The sequence below is a fragment of the Poecile atricapillus genome, chromosome 3 (genome assembly GCF_030490865.1).
Source record: "Poecile atricapillus isolate bPoeAtr1 chromosome 3, bPoeAtr1.hap1, whole genome shotgun sequence".
Classification (NCBI taxonomy): domain Eukaryota; kingdom Metazoa; phylum Chordata; class Aves; order Passeriformes; family Paridae; genus Poecile; species Poecile atricapillus.
This window is the reverse complement of record NC_081251.1, coordinates 96,847,364-96,862,421: the sequence shown is the minus strand read 5'-3', so window position 1 is coordinate 96,862,421 and position 15,058 is coordinate 96,847,364. Positions and strand designations below refer to the sequence as shown.

General features: G+C 35.8%; 1 protein-coding gene across 1 annotated transcript in view; it reads left to right on the top strand.

Moving 5' to 3' along the window:
• The window catches only part of GPATCH2 (G-patch domain containing 2), a 120,319-nt gene that overhangs the window by 25,123 nt on the left and 80,138 nt on the right, over positions 1–15,058 (top strand). The gene's annotated exons all lie outside the window — the stretch shown is intronic.

Below are 15,058 nucleotides of genomic sequence, written 5' to 3'. Positions count from 1 at the left end.
CTGTAGATGGGTAAGGGAACTATAATAGTTGGTGCTGCTGAGTGTGGCACTGCCTGTGTGTTTGCTCTTTTTAAATACTTTGACTCATCCCTCTTCAAAAGAAAGAGTCTGATACTGTTTCTCAGTACATGTTTTGAAGTGATCAAAGGAAAAGGTTTTCAGTGCAGGTGTGTGTATAAGTTACCATTCTCAGTATATATTTTATGTCTATATGGAAACATATTTCACTTTTATGATGAAAATCAAACCAATTTATTTTCTGATAATAAAAGAATTCCAGGATGCATTGTGGTACAGTTCAGGTCACTTTTTATCCCAAAAATCTGCTTTGAAAAATACATCCTTGTTCTCTTATGTTTGGTTTATACCTGTGTGGTTAGGTGAAAAGGGTGTATACAAAAAATATAAAGCAGGTTATCCATGCACCTGCCATAGACATCATGCATTTCTTTGGACTGTCATTTATTTGTTCTAAGCTGGAGCTACAACTGGGATGTTTGGGGTTTTTTAGTACCTACAGCCCTATGGGCAATGTTTATGAGTGGAGGAAAAAAATTCACGTGTCTGCATTTCTGTGCAGTCTAATACTTGGATTGTCCCACAGTTTTTGTCTAAAGTAATTTTCTAATAGTTTTTTTTCTTTTTAATTATTCTTTGGAGGAGGGCATAAATGAGAAGTTTGACTTTTTAAATTTAAATGCTAAAATGTATTAATTATAGCTCAGTCTCTTTCTTTCTTCTAAGAAAAATATTTGAAGAGGAAGAGAATGTGGGAGATCCTTTTTCCTGTGTTACAAACATAGGCCAGGACAATAAATACTGGAACATGGATATTCTTTATTATTAGACAACATTAAGTGTTTTCAAATTTAAGTTGCCTAAACAACATAAGTTGCTTCTGAGAAATGCAAGAGTTATTATATGTGGACAGAATAGAAAGGAACTGCTAGAAATTTAACTTGTTTTGAAGAGGCAAGGGTTTTGTAATTGAAGTTCCTGTCCAATAATTGCCATTTGGAGCTGAATAAGATGCTTTAAAACCTTGGCCTGTGATCTCTGCTGTTAGTGGTCGTGAATTAGATGAATGCTGTCTACTTCTTGGTTTCCTATCTACCTATTTTTATTTTTGGTTCAGTGCTTGCTTGAGCATATCTGGGATTTGTAGCCCATTTTCTAGGCTTATTGCAATTTCACTCTGGTATTTTATAGGAGCTATTATAACTGATGGGTTAGCTTCATGGTACTGATGATACATGGCTTAACTACCCTAAAACCTGCCTTTTCCTCTAAATTGTAAAAAGGTGATTAAATTTCAATTGATGAAGATATACTGTGAATGCATATATACAATAAAAAAATCCTAATGTTTATTTTCTGCTACGCTTTCTGGATTGTCCTTAGGAGCCCATTTTGTCTTCCAGTGATGATATCCCATATATAATGATGGTACCTTTATAACAAAAATCAAGGCCAATCTACTAAAGACTGATAATTCAGTTTCCTCTGGTTATTAAATATATCATTTGCATGATGTTGTGGAAGAAGGTTGGCATGTGAATGTAGCTTCTGAGTCACTATGTTTATGCAGGAGTCACAGATAGAAGGGATGTGCTGTTAGCTCTGCAGATGCAGTTTTCTGACCTCCTTAATGACTGTTTATGTTTGTGGGCACATCTGCTGCATCTGTCTTTGCAAACATGGCTATATAAACCAGAGCTCATGTGCTTCCTTTTGTCAGTGATTGCTTCTTAAAGAAAATCTTCTTTAGATACTTCAATCCAGTGACAAAAAAAAGTCATTTAGTACCTGTGACATCTGATAACACAGAACAAGAAGTAATTACTGCTATTAGATGGTAACAGTGAAGAAGAGCAAGAATGCTTTTAGAAAGATTAATATCCTGAGAAAAGAACACTGCAGACTCAAGTTATTGAGCAGAATTGTGGTGTGGATGAATCCTTTTTTAACAGCAATGAGCCTGATGTTTGTATCACTGCCTTTACACAGACCTGAAAGGGAGGCAATGTTAGGAAAAAAAAAGAGAAATACACTACCTGAAAGACACACATTGTATCTTGTGTTCAGTCTAAGCGTGTGTAATTTGTATCTAGAGCATGTGAGCATACAGTTGGCCTTTTGCATACAATCAAGGCTTAAGGTTTTTTGAAAAGCTTGGTTGAAGGTTCACAGTTATAGCAGCCAGCAAAGCCTGGGTGAGATCACAGGTTTGGGGAAGGCAGAATGAAGAGTTATGATAATTCTTTGATAAACCCTCATCCTCTCTCAGAAGGTGTTTAATGCCCAACTGTTTGGTTGTTTTCTTGTAAGAGAAATAACAGGCTGTCGTGGTTTTAAACCAGTAACTAAAAAAAATCACTTATTTCCTGCTGTGAGATATGGATTAGAGCAAGAGCAAAACAGGCCTAGAACTTAAAAAGGAATAAAGAAAGTTTACTAACAAACTACAAGAATAAGAACACCAGAACAAACTTCCAGAAAACCCTTTTCATCCCCTACTACCCACCATTCCCTTGTTCACATGACAACAGAGACAAAAACTCTGGAACTTTGGTGGTTAAAACAGTCCCAATTCCTGCTACAGTATTTTCATCAGTCTTTGTAGAGAAACAGAAGTCTCTTCCTGTTAATCTATGGAGTGTCACAAGAAAACTATTTCTGTTATAGTTTTCTTTTTCCCTGATGTCAGCTGCCCAAAAATCCTGTTATCAGAGCTCACTCCTCCCATCTCACACTACTCTGAGGTGTGTATGGGCCAATGAGTCTAGGGATGGCATTTTAAGAATGAGTTATTCAAAGGCAAAAGTCTTCTTCATCTGTCTCTATGAGCTCCACTGGAAAACAGCCTTCTCATCGCCCCCCAAGGCTTCAAATCTTCCAGCCCTTCACTGTATCACAATTACTCTACTTTTTACTCAAAATCCACACTTTGAACACTCCATTCCTCCCTACATACTCTATCATGAATTAAAGGAGTTTTTTCAGGACCTTATTGTCCATCTCCATAGCTTTAACAGAAAGATATTTCAGCTTATAAAGCATCTCCTTATTCTCTACCTTTTCTGAAGCTTCTTTTCTTTACTGTCTCTGATAGTTTATAAAGTCTCTTTACATGTTGATTACTCTCTTTTTCTCTCTCTGGATAAAAGGATTAATCTGCAAGTCTCATCTGGGTAATGAAAGGGTTAAAATCTTGCCCAGGCTTTTGTAGATGGTTCTGTGATCTCTGCTGGAGCAGCAGCTGGAGCTGTCTGCGATGGAAGATTCTTCATGGCTGCTCTGGAGAGTGTGGTCACTGTCTCAGCCTGCCGCAGGTCCAGAGCTTTTTTTCTTTCTTTACTCGGCAGTTTCTGGTGAATTCAGTCACAGCAAAAACTGCAGCCGAGCCAGGGACCGGCCTGGCCCGGCCAGAGCCCGGGGCAAGCCCCGCAGGCCCCATCTCCCGGCCGGGAGCCGCTGGGCCCAGCCCAGCCTCGCCCGGGCCGCATGGGCTGGGCAGGGAACAGGAGGCCAGCCAGAGCTCTGTTACCTTTCACAGCCAAAAAACAATGAAGGCAAAAGTGCCCTGACTTTACATCTCAAGGAGGTGTTCACAAGTTGACTTCACTTTTTAATGGTTAAAACTGCTGTAAATTCTTAGAAATGACCGATAATTGGTCAGGAGGAAAGGCTCCCATCAGCCACCAGCAGCTTCAACTTCCCTAGCTCCCAAAGCTATCTTAAAGGTAAAGCCACCCCATGACACAGGCTGAGAGTGTGACTGCTGCTTGGTGTGGACCAAGGCCTGCTCACATCATATTCACAGCAGAGCAGGAGCTGAGGATCAGAGGGAGAATGCTGCTCTTTATGGACCAGGTAGTAAACTTGAACTTGAGGTAGCCACAGCTGGCACTTCTCTCCTGAAGCTCTTCCTGTGTTTCATGGATGAGTTGTTTAATTTGAGCTAACTCATGGGTCTTTGTTTTATCAGGTGTACAGCCTTTGAGTCAAAACACTTTTTTACTAATCACACAACATTGGACAAGAAAGAGAGAAGTAAAAAGATAGCATGCACTTACTTTGAAAATCCTTATCTAATCCAATGTGCAGATTGAATCATACAGCAGATGACAACTGAAAAGGCCAAGCAAGAAAATAAAAAAAAAAAAAGTAAATATTCAGTACAAGTGGCTTATAGCCTTTCAGTTGTCCAGTTCATTTAAGATATAGGCACGTTTCTAATGGAATCTGTAATTTAGTAGTTTGTCACATTTATTTGTGTTGCAACAATAGTGGTGGCTTTTCATATCTTCATTGCTTTGTCTTGTGACAGCATCAACTGTAACTATATTTGAAAAGAAATAGAAGAGCATGTGGTTTCTCTAATACCATGCCAAGTTGATAGTAGTAGCTTTGTAGTTAAAATGAGGAAAATTACCCATTTGCTTTCATATTTAATGTACTCTTTAATAAGGTGTATATTGCATGAAATCTTACTGTGGTTGAGTTGAATTGATTGAATTCTGAAGTTCTATATGATGCAATCAAGTAGTCCCAAGCCTCACATTGCTTTATGTTAGGCAAAGGCAAAAGTCCTACAATTTAGAGGTAGTGTTCTATGAATGGAACACTGATTTCTTAGAAGGAAAGAGTTTTTCTTCTGATCTTTGTATGTTTATATACTTGGCACTTACCTAGTGACATAGTTTATATACATGTCACTTTTCTAATACTCTATCTGTGCTCTTTCTAGCAAATTGCATGTGCAGCTTTGGTATATCATAGAATAAAATCTAATATTTAGATTTAGTGTTGTAACTGTAAAAGTTTGTTTCTAAAATGCAGAATACAAAATTGCCTCTTTACCTAAAATGAGTAAGGTTGTCATTTTTTTTCTCAGATGAGTTCCTGAGTAGAGCATAAAACCCTTATTAAAGAAAATAAGAGTTAATTATAGATAGTGAAAACATAACATGACTATTTTCTCATTCTCTTCAAAATGTTTTGCCCAACTTAGTAATCAACTGAAAATTTTGGCTTTTGTTCACAACTCCTCCATACAAATAAGTGAAAATAGTTTTAATAGATTTTAAAAATGAGTGCTGCTGTTTTAGCTATTCTTTGTGTGGTTCTAGGCACTGTTTCTTCCCTGAGACAGAAAGAAACATTGCAGGGTTTTGTTTGGGAGCTATTCTGTGTCGTCTCTTCCTGCCTGTATTCCCTGTCTAGGCTGAAAGCTGGTAAGTGATTTCAATGAGCTGAAGTGCAAAAAACATGACCAATAAAAAAGATGCTTTCTTTTGACTCTGCCAGTTTTTCCTTCCATCACCTTTGTGTCATGGGCTTTGGTTTCATTATATTAAAGACAGCTTGTATTAAGTGTTGCACTCCTAGACTGATTTATTTTTTTGCACAGCTGTACTACTGAGCTTGACTGTACACAGCTGTAATTATTCAAAATATACTTAAAGGATGAAAGCTGTATTTCCAGATCTTGTTATCTCTTCAGATTCAGACAGGTATTCCTGTCAAATCCTGTGACTTTTTTTCAAAAGTTCAAAGATAAAAGCTTTTCTCAAAAAATTTGTTGACAGATTAACAGTCTATTGACATTAGGAGAAAAGATGCATTGAGCATTCGTGCTGTTTTAAACAGCTTTCAAAATGTAAAATCAAATCAAGCATTTCTGCTTCTAAATTCTTTCTAACTGAAGAATAGCCAGGTGTTTTCAGGAGCTTTATTTCCCTATCAAAATATTTTGCAAATAAAGTGAAATTTTACTGGATAAAAAACCTTGCTGTAGATATTTCCTTAAAGAATAATTTGGGTACTCTTCTTACAATATTGGTCAGAAGCCTCTTTGTGGATACTCTGAAACTTTTGGAAGAACATTGATTCTCAAGTTAAGATGTATTTGGTGGTTTGGAGAATTTATTTACGTTAGATGAGTGGTATACTGTTGGATAAAATAATACAGTATCAGCAAAGTGCATGAAAGAATTTATCTGTGGTGTGTTAATTATTCAGTTAATGATTTTCTGTCATTTGGAGCAATAGTCTCTGTCTGTGAAAATGTGATGGTACTGGATTATAACAAAACTAAACTCTTGTTGGATTTTACACTTTGATTCATTCATGATGAGGAATATCAGGTGTCTGTCTGAGGGTAACACTTTGAAACCTTATGCTCCTAAAACTGCAAGTGAATTTACCTTTAAATGAGTAGAAGGGTAGGTTTTGGTTTTGTAATGTAAACCAGTGTAGTGGCTGCTTTTTTCCACAAATTAATTTTCCAGTGCATTTTTGCTAAAGCTTTTACTTACACTGGTGCAAGCCTAATGTAACTTCCATCTGCCATGGGAAGCACCTGATGAAGGACTAAAGCAGCTTAGTGATAATAGCTTAGCATACTTCCTCATTGAAAGGATCCTAATTACACATATATAATTTTTCATGGTAGGTCAGTTCTCAAAGTGGTTCTCATCACTAATAGCACCAGCAGTGGTATCCATATGTAAGGCACAGTTGCTTTGTATTTTGATTGTTCAAGACAGAGCACTACAATTAATTAACAAGTCAGGTTTGTCAGTGTTGATGTCATTGTTATGAAGGGTTGTGATTTCTACCTATCATGAGATTTAGAGTTAAATGAAGTCTGCCTCACCAACTATTTGCTTCAAGTGACAGTGATTTTACCTGAAATAGTCTAATGAAAATCTTCAATTATCATGGTGTCATCAAATCAGCAAAGAGGCACAAATAATACCACAGCATTTGTCTCACTTGAAGCTTCAGTTCATTAGCCAGAAAAGAGTTACAGGTGAAGGTGAGCTCTGTGTGATTTTTATTTCTTCTTCTGTACCACCTACCTTGTAAATTAGAGTGTAGTCTTGAATTGTGTCCTACCTTGATTCTTACAAAATATATGACTATCAAGAAAAAAAGTAGTTTACATGCATCAGGCAATTAATAGCTTGTGGAGATAACAATTGTACTTCATCAACAAAATGTAAGTATCTTTTAGGTGTAACCACTAAAAGAGATACTCTGTATCACAAAGCTCACAGTGTTTTTTTCTCGGTATAGTTGACCTGCGGTAACAATCAAAGCATACTCTTAAACTATCGAAGATTAACTTCTGTCTAACTGAAGTGAATGTGGTGGCTTAGTCTCTTCTTGGACTCTCCATATAGTGTCAAATCCAGCATCCCACTTCAGCAAAATAGTTGCCCTCCAGCATTAGTCTCAGAAATGCCAAGTGTGTTGCTTAGTTTTTCAGATGCGTTCTGTGGTTTATTTGTGGTGACAAGTGCTACGAACTGTTAGGCTAAGCAATATTTCTTGTAATTCACCTCAACCCAACCACTCCAATGATTGTCATCTACAATTTCACTTAAGTTGATTTTTAAGCAGGACAAATAGCATTATGATATCCCTTTCATTCTTCAGTTAGTGTCTGTCTTGAAAACACATTTAACACAGTTTTACAGCAGTCTTTACAGATAATAATGATTTTTAAAACCTCTGACCTCAAAATACAGAGCAATGTGATTATTCCTCTTGTTTTCTGCAGCTTTAAAAGAAGTCTCACTTTTTGGTGTGTGGCTGCATGAAATGTTTCTTCTGTAGACATTAGGAATTTGCTTATTTTGACTTCCCAAGTGCCTATGAGTTCTTTAAAGTTTTATGTTTTAGTGTAGTTCTAATGTAAAAAATAAATCCTTTAAATGTAATTGCATTTAGTATCTTTTCCACAAGAATTTCTCTCAGTTGTGTCTCTTTTAGAAACTTCTTAATGCCTCAAGAGCAGCATTTTTAACAATTAATGGTAGAACAGCATCTTGTATCCAGAGTCAAGTTAGGAGTTGGTTTTCCTTGAGCTTGATGGGGGAGTTGATCCTTTAATGCTGAGAATAGATAGAAAAATACATGTAATAGGCAAGGAACACTTGCACAGATACTGTGGTTTACCTGATAAGCGACATCTCATTTATGCTGTAGTAACATCTTAAATGTAAAGTAAATCATGAAAATCATGCCAGTGATTTCAGCTAACACAGTGTTTAACATTTTTTAATTGAAAGCAAGTACAAGGTCAACTACAGCTCCTAAACACTTGGAAGTTTCTTGCTAATTCAACCCATTTTAACTCATTCACATGAATAGGTTTTTCCATCAGGCCTGCTGATAGGTGGAACAACTTGAAAATAGTCCCATATATTTTTTTATGTTGCCTTTCATATGTTGGTCACCTGTAATGAATACAGCCACTTTAGATGTCTAGAGATAAGCAGAGTATTTCCTTTAGATGTCTAGATTAAGCCTATTAGATGACCTTCTAGATTTTTCTAAGATAAGCAGTTTATATTCAGGTGCATTCATTTGTTCTGAGATAAGCAGTTTATATTCAGGTGCACTCTTTTTTTTTTGTTCATTAATTCTGTTAGAATTAGTTTATGTAATACATATTCCAAAAATCTTGTATGAAGTGATGGATACCATTAGCAGATTATCTTTCTAATCATTACTATAAGGCAATGATGAGGAATTAGAATATTTTAATCTTGTTTGATTTTTAACAAAAGCAAAAATACAAATCCAAATTTAAAATGGGGGGGTTGGGGATATGTTTTGTTCGCGTTCATATGGCTTGTACCCCGCATAAGAAGTACTGCAAAGATAGTAAGTTAAACTGGATCTGTAGTACTCTCTCCAGCAATTCATCATGGCAGTGCATATATCAAATTACTTCAAAATGCAGGACAGAAAATAAAGTAGGAAACATATATGATGTATTGTACTGAAGTTGAATTGACCAAGAAAATTACTCTGCTTCTTTTCTGATGTGAGAGATTATACAGGAATATATTCTCTTTGATTCCTCTGACTTCAGTTAGATGTAAAAAGTGTTCAATAATGTGTTAAACATGACCAGAAAGGAGTGAAGCAAACCACAGTTGTTGAACCTAACTTACTTCTGACTCAGCTGTAAAAAAGGCAGGCTTGCTACTGTTTCGTTTCTTGAAATAAGAAAATCAAAAGTCCATATTGAGAGCGTAGTTTTGAGAAGGCAAAAACGACTAAAGTGTCTCAGGGATTGCTTCTTCTGACAGTTACCACATAGTATTTACAGCAAATTAGCACTTAACTGAATGCAGAACCTTTTCTTTACAGGAATGTTGGCTTTGTTTATGTTTCTGCAACACGTTCAATTTGAAGATCTGTTGGAAGTGAACACTTTATAATACATGTTTATCCAGCATTAGACACAGCAGTGCTGACTTTAAGTAAAATGGTGGTAAACAATCCTAGAATGGAAAGGTCATTCCCCAGAGATAATCAGTACTTTCAAAAAACTGAGTTGTGAGACGAATCACAGAAAAACTCAAAGCTCCTCATTTTTGTAGGCTCTTGATGTTGTGGGAAAGCCCTAGATAAAACATTGCTCTGATGTTTTCAAAAGCATAATAATTACTGGTCTTTGTGTACTTAAACCATTTGCCCAGTTGCTAATTTACATAGAGTATCTAGGAATAAAGAGGACAACAAGAAAAGGTTTATTAACATTAGCACTTGTAGCTGGAGTGGTTCAAGAGTGTATTAGTCCTTGCTTGTTAAATTACTGTCCCTTCAGCTGCAACATAGCAGGTGCTTTTTTAGATTCTTTTTGAAGTGAAGTGTAAATGCTTATAACTGATCAAGTGAACCCTTCCAGTCCAACAGTTTTGGTAATAGCCCAAAATCTGTTTCATTTAGCCCCTTGCAATTAGACTCAGCAGATTCTTCTACTTGCTTCTGATCTGATTTTTGCTGTGAATAGTTTTTCCTTTTCTCACTACTAACTTTGGATAGGTGGTCTGATAGGTGGTTTTAAACACCTGCATTCATAAGTAGGAGACTTTCTTATTCTGTTACTTCTCAGCTTTGACTTAGTGTTCCTGCAGATTATGGTTTTAAAGGTCAAGGAAGAAACTTCTCAGTTCAGAGAACTGAACGTTGTTTAGGGAGTCAGTCTTTCCTTATTGCTAGCTGATGGGCAAATTGTGTTACAGCTGTCTTGCTTTAGATGTATATTTCTTTAAACACTCGTGTAGTTCACTTTAAAGAGCTTTTTAGAGAAAGTGTGCTCCATTTTCCCTTTACACTGACCTGTTTGCTTTGCTTATTTTACAAAGACCTAAACAGATACATACAGTATATTCACAGTAGGTTGTATTTTTATTCCCTGTAGAATATGTTCAAATTGGAGAAAACCCTTTTTCCTGTTTTGTCACACTATTAGGCTATGGAAAAGAAAGCATTGCACATGTGGCAATTGAGATTTTGTTGCAATACTGGAACTCTTGGTTGTGTTTTTTAAAAATTTGGAATTTACATGTTGGTGTAGGACTAAGGCAATTTAATACTATTTGCAGTACCTAAAAGAACTCTAAGAACTTCCTCTTAAAAGTTATTCTAAGCTCACTATTCCATGCAGCAATTTATAGCATTTAAGCAAAACATAGGAAATGATTTCATAAAAAAGAGGAGGGGGAGGGTTTGCATGAATAGAAGCTACCATTTCAGTGTTAAGTTGGGCATAAATATTATAAAATATACTGTTATGCCTTATTCAGGAGAACATTTACCTGCATTTTTTTCTGATTGAGAGTAAGTATTAGATCGTATATGTGACTATCGAGTTCAAAAACTCTGAAGGTTTTATTAAAGTTTTCTTTGTACACAAAGCAGTATCATTATAAAATTAATTGCCCTATATCAGTGATGCAGATGCCTATTTTCTTTAGTATTTAATGTGGGGCATTTTTTGTTTCAGGAAAACAACTTCATTTATATAGGATGTTTTGCTGAATCTTATATTAAATATTACTAGCATGTGAAAAATATTTTTAAAATATTTGGGGGTTGATGGATTGGTACTCTTCAAAGGGAAACAAAACACTAAATATTTCTAATCCTGCATTATTTACCGCATGGGTGGTTAAATGCTACTTTAAGCCCCATAAAATTAAAAGGGAGAAATCTGCCAACTGTAGCAGGAATTGGATTTAGGAAGAGTGGTACAGAGCCAAAATATTGCTACAGAATTAAATGTCAAAAATCTTCTTTAATAGTAGATATATAGTTCACAGTGTCTGGTTATGATTAATACATTTAATCTAAATCACTGAAAGTTGCTCTCTCCTTTTCCATAAAATACAATAGGACACAAATCAGTTTTACTGTAGGTGGATAACAATTGGAAAATAATGCATCTTCCCGCCCAATAAATTGTCAGTTATACCTTTTAACTAAAATCGATTCATCTTTCCAAAATTTATTACAATTTCTAATAATAAATCTTTTCAAATGTTTATTCATTTGCTTTTTGATACATTTGTGCCACTTTTGCTATGGTCTAATGTTTTTTCTTTTGATTCATTGTAAATTAGAAAATCTATTTTGAGTCAATTTTCTAGTTAAGAAGTTAAAATCTATAACCCAGCCATTTTTTCATAGTCTCCTTTGCACATTTTAATACCCTTGAACTTAGATCCAATCCAGTAAATTCTGATCAGAAGGTGATTAAAAGACTTTTCACTGCAACTCCTTGACTGAGGGCCAGATTCGTAAAACAAGTACTTATGAGATAGTTAGCTGGGTTTTTCCTGCACATCTCCCTGAGTCGAAGAGGAGGACTGAAACAATTATAGGAGACGAATAGATACATAGGTTTTGGTCAAAGATTTTTAATATGAGCAGTCAGAATTGCCCTTGGGAGTGAGAACCCAAAGATGGTGTGTGATAGAAGCCTCCTTTTGTTGCCCCCTTATCAGAGCAATACAGTGGCAGTAGTGGTGATTGCTAAAGCATACTCTGTGCCCTGTTATTTGGGGTGCCTGTAATTATCCAGTGCCAGCCTCTTCAATTGTGGTCACCTGCCATGGAGTGTTCTTACAAGTAACACTTTTTTTAAGAAGAAAGTATTTCAAAAGAAATTTCTCTAATGATTGATATTCTAATCTGCGTTGTGAAATTGTGTTCACTGTTCAGCAGTTTCCTGCTCTGTATATAATAAAATGTGTCAGAGAGGGATAGTCTTATTTTTTTAAAAATCTCCCAATAAGCATATTTCCTGTTATGATCCAGTTAAAAATGTGATCTTAATCAGATTTCTGACAAGAATTATATATGAGGAGGCTAATCTGGTATGTAGCTATCTCAAATATCTTAAAAGCACAAATACGTTTTGTTTATAATAGAAATGTGAACATTGGCAGAATAGAGGAAGAATGCTGGAAAATGTTTGAAACATAACTATAAGAAAATTACAGTGTTAATTTGAACTTGATCTACGGTATCATTTTTTGGTAAATATGTGTAGCTGAAAGCATCTTGGGCTTTAAAGTGATTGATTTCAAAGTTTACAAAATAATTTGTTTGGATGGATTGGAATTCATTAATTTTAGTAATTACACAGTGAAGAAAACAGATGTTTTCTTAGGCAAAGATCAGGCTTTAATTACAGGTCTTATGTGCTTATCTAAAAATAGTGTCAATATGTTCATGTCTCTCAAAGTTAATTTCTTATTTTTCTATGGAAGTATCTTTTTTCACATTTTAAGCCTTACTCTAATTATGTACAAATACAAATCTAATACTCAGAGTACTTATTGAGGGATACATATGTCATAATCATGTATTAACATTCTTTGAGAGTAAGTTGGGTGAAAGATGTCTCTTTAAATTGTCAAAAATCAGACCCACCCAGTGCTACTCTATTTCTAATTGTAACAATGTGTTAAAAAGGAATCAAAAACATTTGCAACAAAGCTGAGTTTCCAGCAGTGATGTAAGTCTGTGTGACCTCCCATAGGACTTCCTGCTCTGCGGTATGTAGTGGGTAGGACTACAGCCTACAAAAGGCAAAGAAAGCTGCCATAGAGCTAGAGAAACAACAGAGGGTTTGTGTATGCTTGTTTTGTGCTTTAGCCAATCACTATAAATGTTGTGTGTTTTAAATATGTATTTGGTGCTGCCTTGGGGAAGTGGAAATTACTTAACTAGTTCTAATAATTGGAAAGTTCCAGAAAGACATGGTCTTTGAAAGGAACATTTGCAACTAAAGATGCATGATGTATTACAGGAATAATATTTTTTTTTGCCACATTCTTCTGTGATTGGAAGAAGCACATGAGCAAACAAGCATCATTAAGTGTAAGTGTAACTGGTATCATGAATATTTAATGGTGTAAACTGATGCAAAGCTGTACATTAACTCTGATATGTAACAATTGTCAAATTAGAATCATGTGATCATTTTATACGTTGTGTGAACACTTTCAAACTTCAAAACATAATTTTCTCGGAACTACATTCATACTGTTGTTTTTCAGGGTTTATTGTTGCCAGGATGCATTCGTTATTTCAGAAAGTGCATATGTTGCATGGAAGAGAATTTTCATGTCTTTTCAGAAGAAATGTGTTTTCTTCCAAATTAGAACAGTGAGCACAACTTCTAAAAAAAAGAAAAGTATTGAGATGTGTGTACTATGAAACAACACAAAATAACAAAACATAAGTAGAGACAATAATAATAATAACGCATTAGTAGGAAATGCCAGTGGTTGTGCAGATGTTCCATGACAATCTTCTCTTCATTTTTGATGTTATGGGGTGGGAAAAGGTACTTTCTAAAAATCAGTGTGCTTTCAAGGTTTTGGTCAGGGGGATTATTTTTGGGTTTTTTTATTCTTTTTCTGTGGAGGGAGGTTTGTACCTCACTTGCTTATTTCAGGGGAGTTACTACTGCAGGTGATATGATGAGAGCTCTTCAGCAGTCTTAGAGGGCAGCAGGCCCAAAATCTGTAATGAGCATGGAAAACTTCATTATGAGTACCTGTGTCTAGTTCTGGTGCCATATTGAGTCATTGAGGGACCTTGGAGAAGTAGGTCTTTAATTATTTAGTGGTCTTTTAATTCTAGGTTAATAGATATGAAACTGCTGTATTTTGGTAGATTGCATCTGTTTTATCTATAGTCTGCTAGTTTGTCATATAGTAATGAGGGAGTAAAAAATCTTTTCTGAGCTTTCAGTAAAATTATCCAATATTGTTGCTGACAATCGATACAGCCTTTGTTGATGGTTCTTTGAGACAGATTGGTGATCTTTCAGTTAGTGTTATTGTGTGTTTTTTCTGTTGAAAAACTTTGAATTTCTTTTAGATGTGTTTCTTCTACAGTTTTTCCACTAAATTAGTAAAGTGAAGAAACTTAATCTCAATATAATTGAAATCCCAACATTGCAATGGGGAGAATGCACTTGAATGAATAGCCACAAATAGTATTTGTGGTAGCTAACTGTTTTCATGGGATTCTGAATGTTGTTACACCAATCGCTTTTAAGTTTTGCCTTTGCCATGGAGATCAACTGTACAAGGATTATTTTTGAAAGGAGATTAAGTCTTGCCTCCTGTGCATGGAAGTGTTTAGGGAACGGGTGACTATTTAGACGCTCTTGCTTTGGAAGGTAAATAATATCCTTGAGGTATTGTACACCATGGCTTTCAAAGTGTGTTACCAAGCGCAACTATTTCTTTCACCTTCAGAAGAAAATAAACAGGCACTTGTGTCTACCTTAACCTAAAGGGAGACAGAAAAATGCCTGGAGATTTAGGTAGGTACATCTGGTGTCCCTTTTATCTTGCTGTTTTGCTGGAGGAGCTGGAAGTGGCCAGCCGTGCTGTCAGCCTCCACATAGCCCAGAGGTCTCAAATGGCCTTGACTTGTGCAAAATAGATTGTTTCAGTAGGGTGACAGAGCTGGTCGGCCGTTAAGAGAGCTAATCAAAGCAGACACAAACCCAAGTATAATACTGGTTATTAGAAACTCGGCTGGCATCAGACTAATTAAATGTAAACACCTAAAGCATTCATTTATTTCATTATCAAAATTATCAAACTGGTGAAGTGCCCACAGCTGGGGAAAGGTGGGACTTTTTGACCTCACTTAACCTCTCTAGTATAACTAAGAGGATTTGTCTTGGCAGCCCCCTCTCCAAGGGGAGATCATCAAAACCATT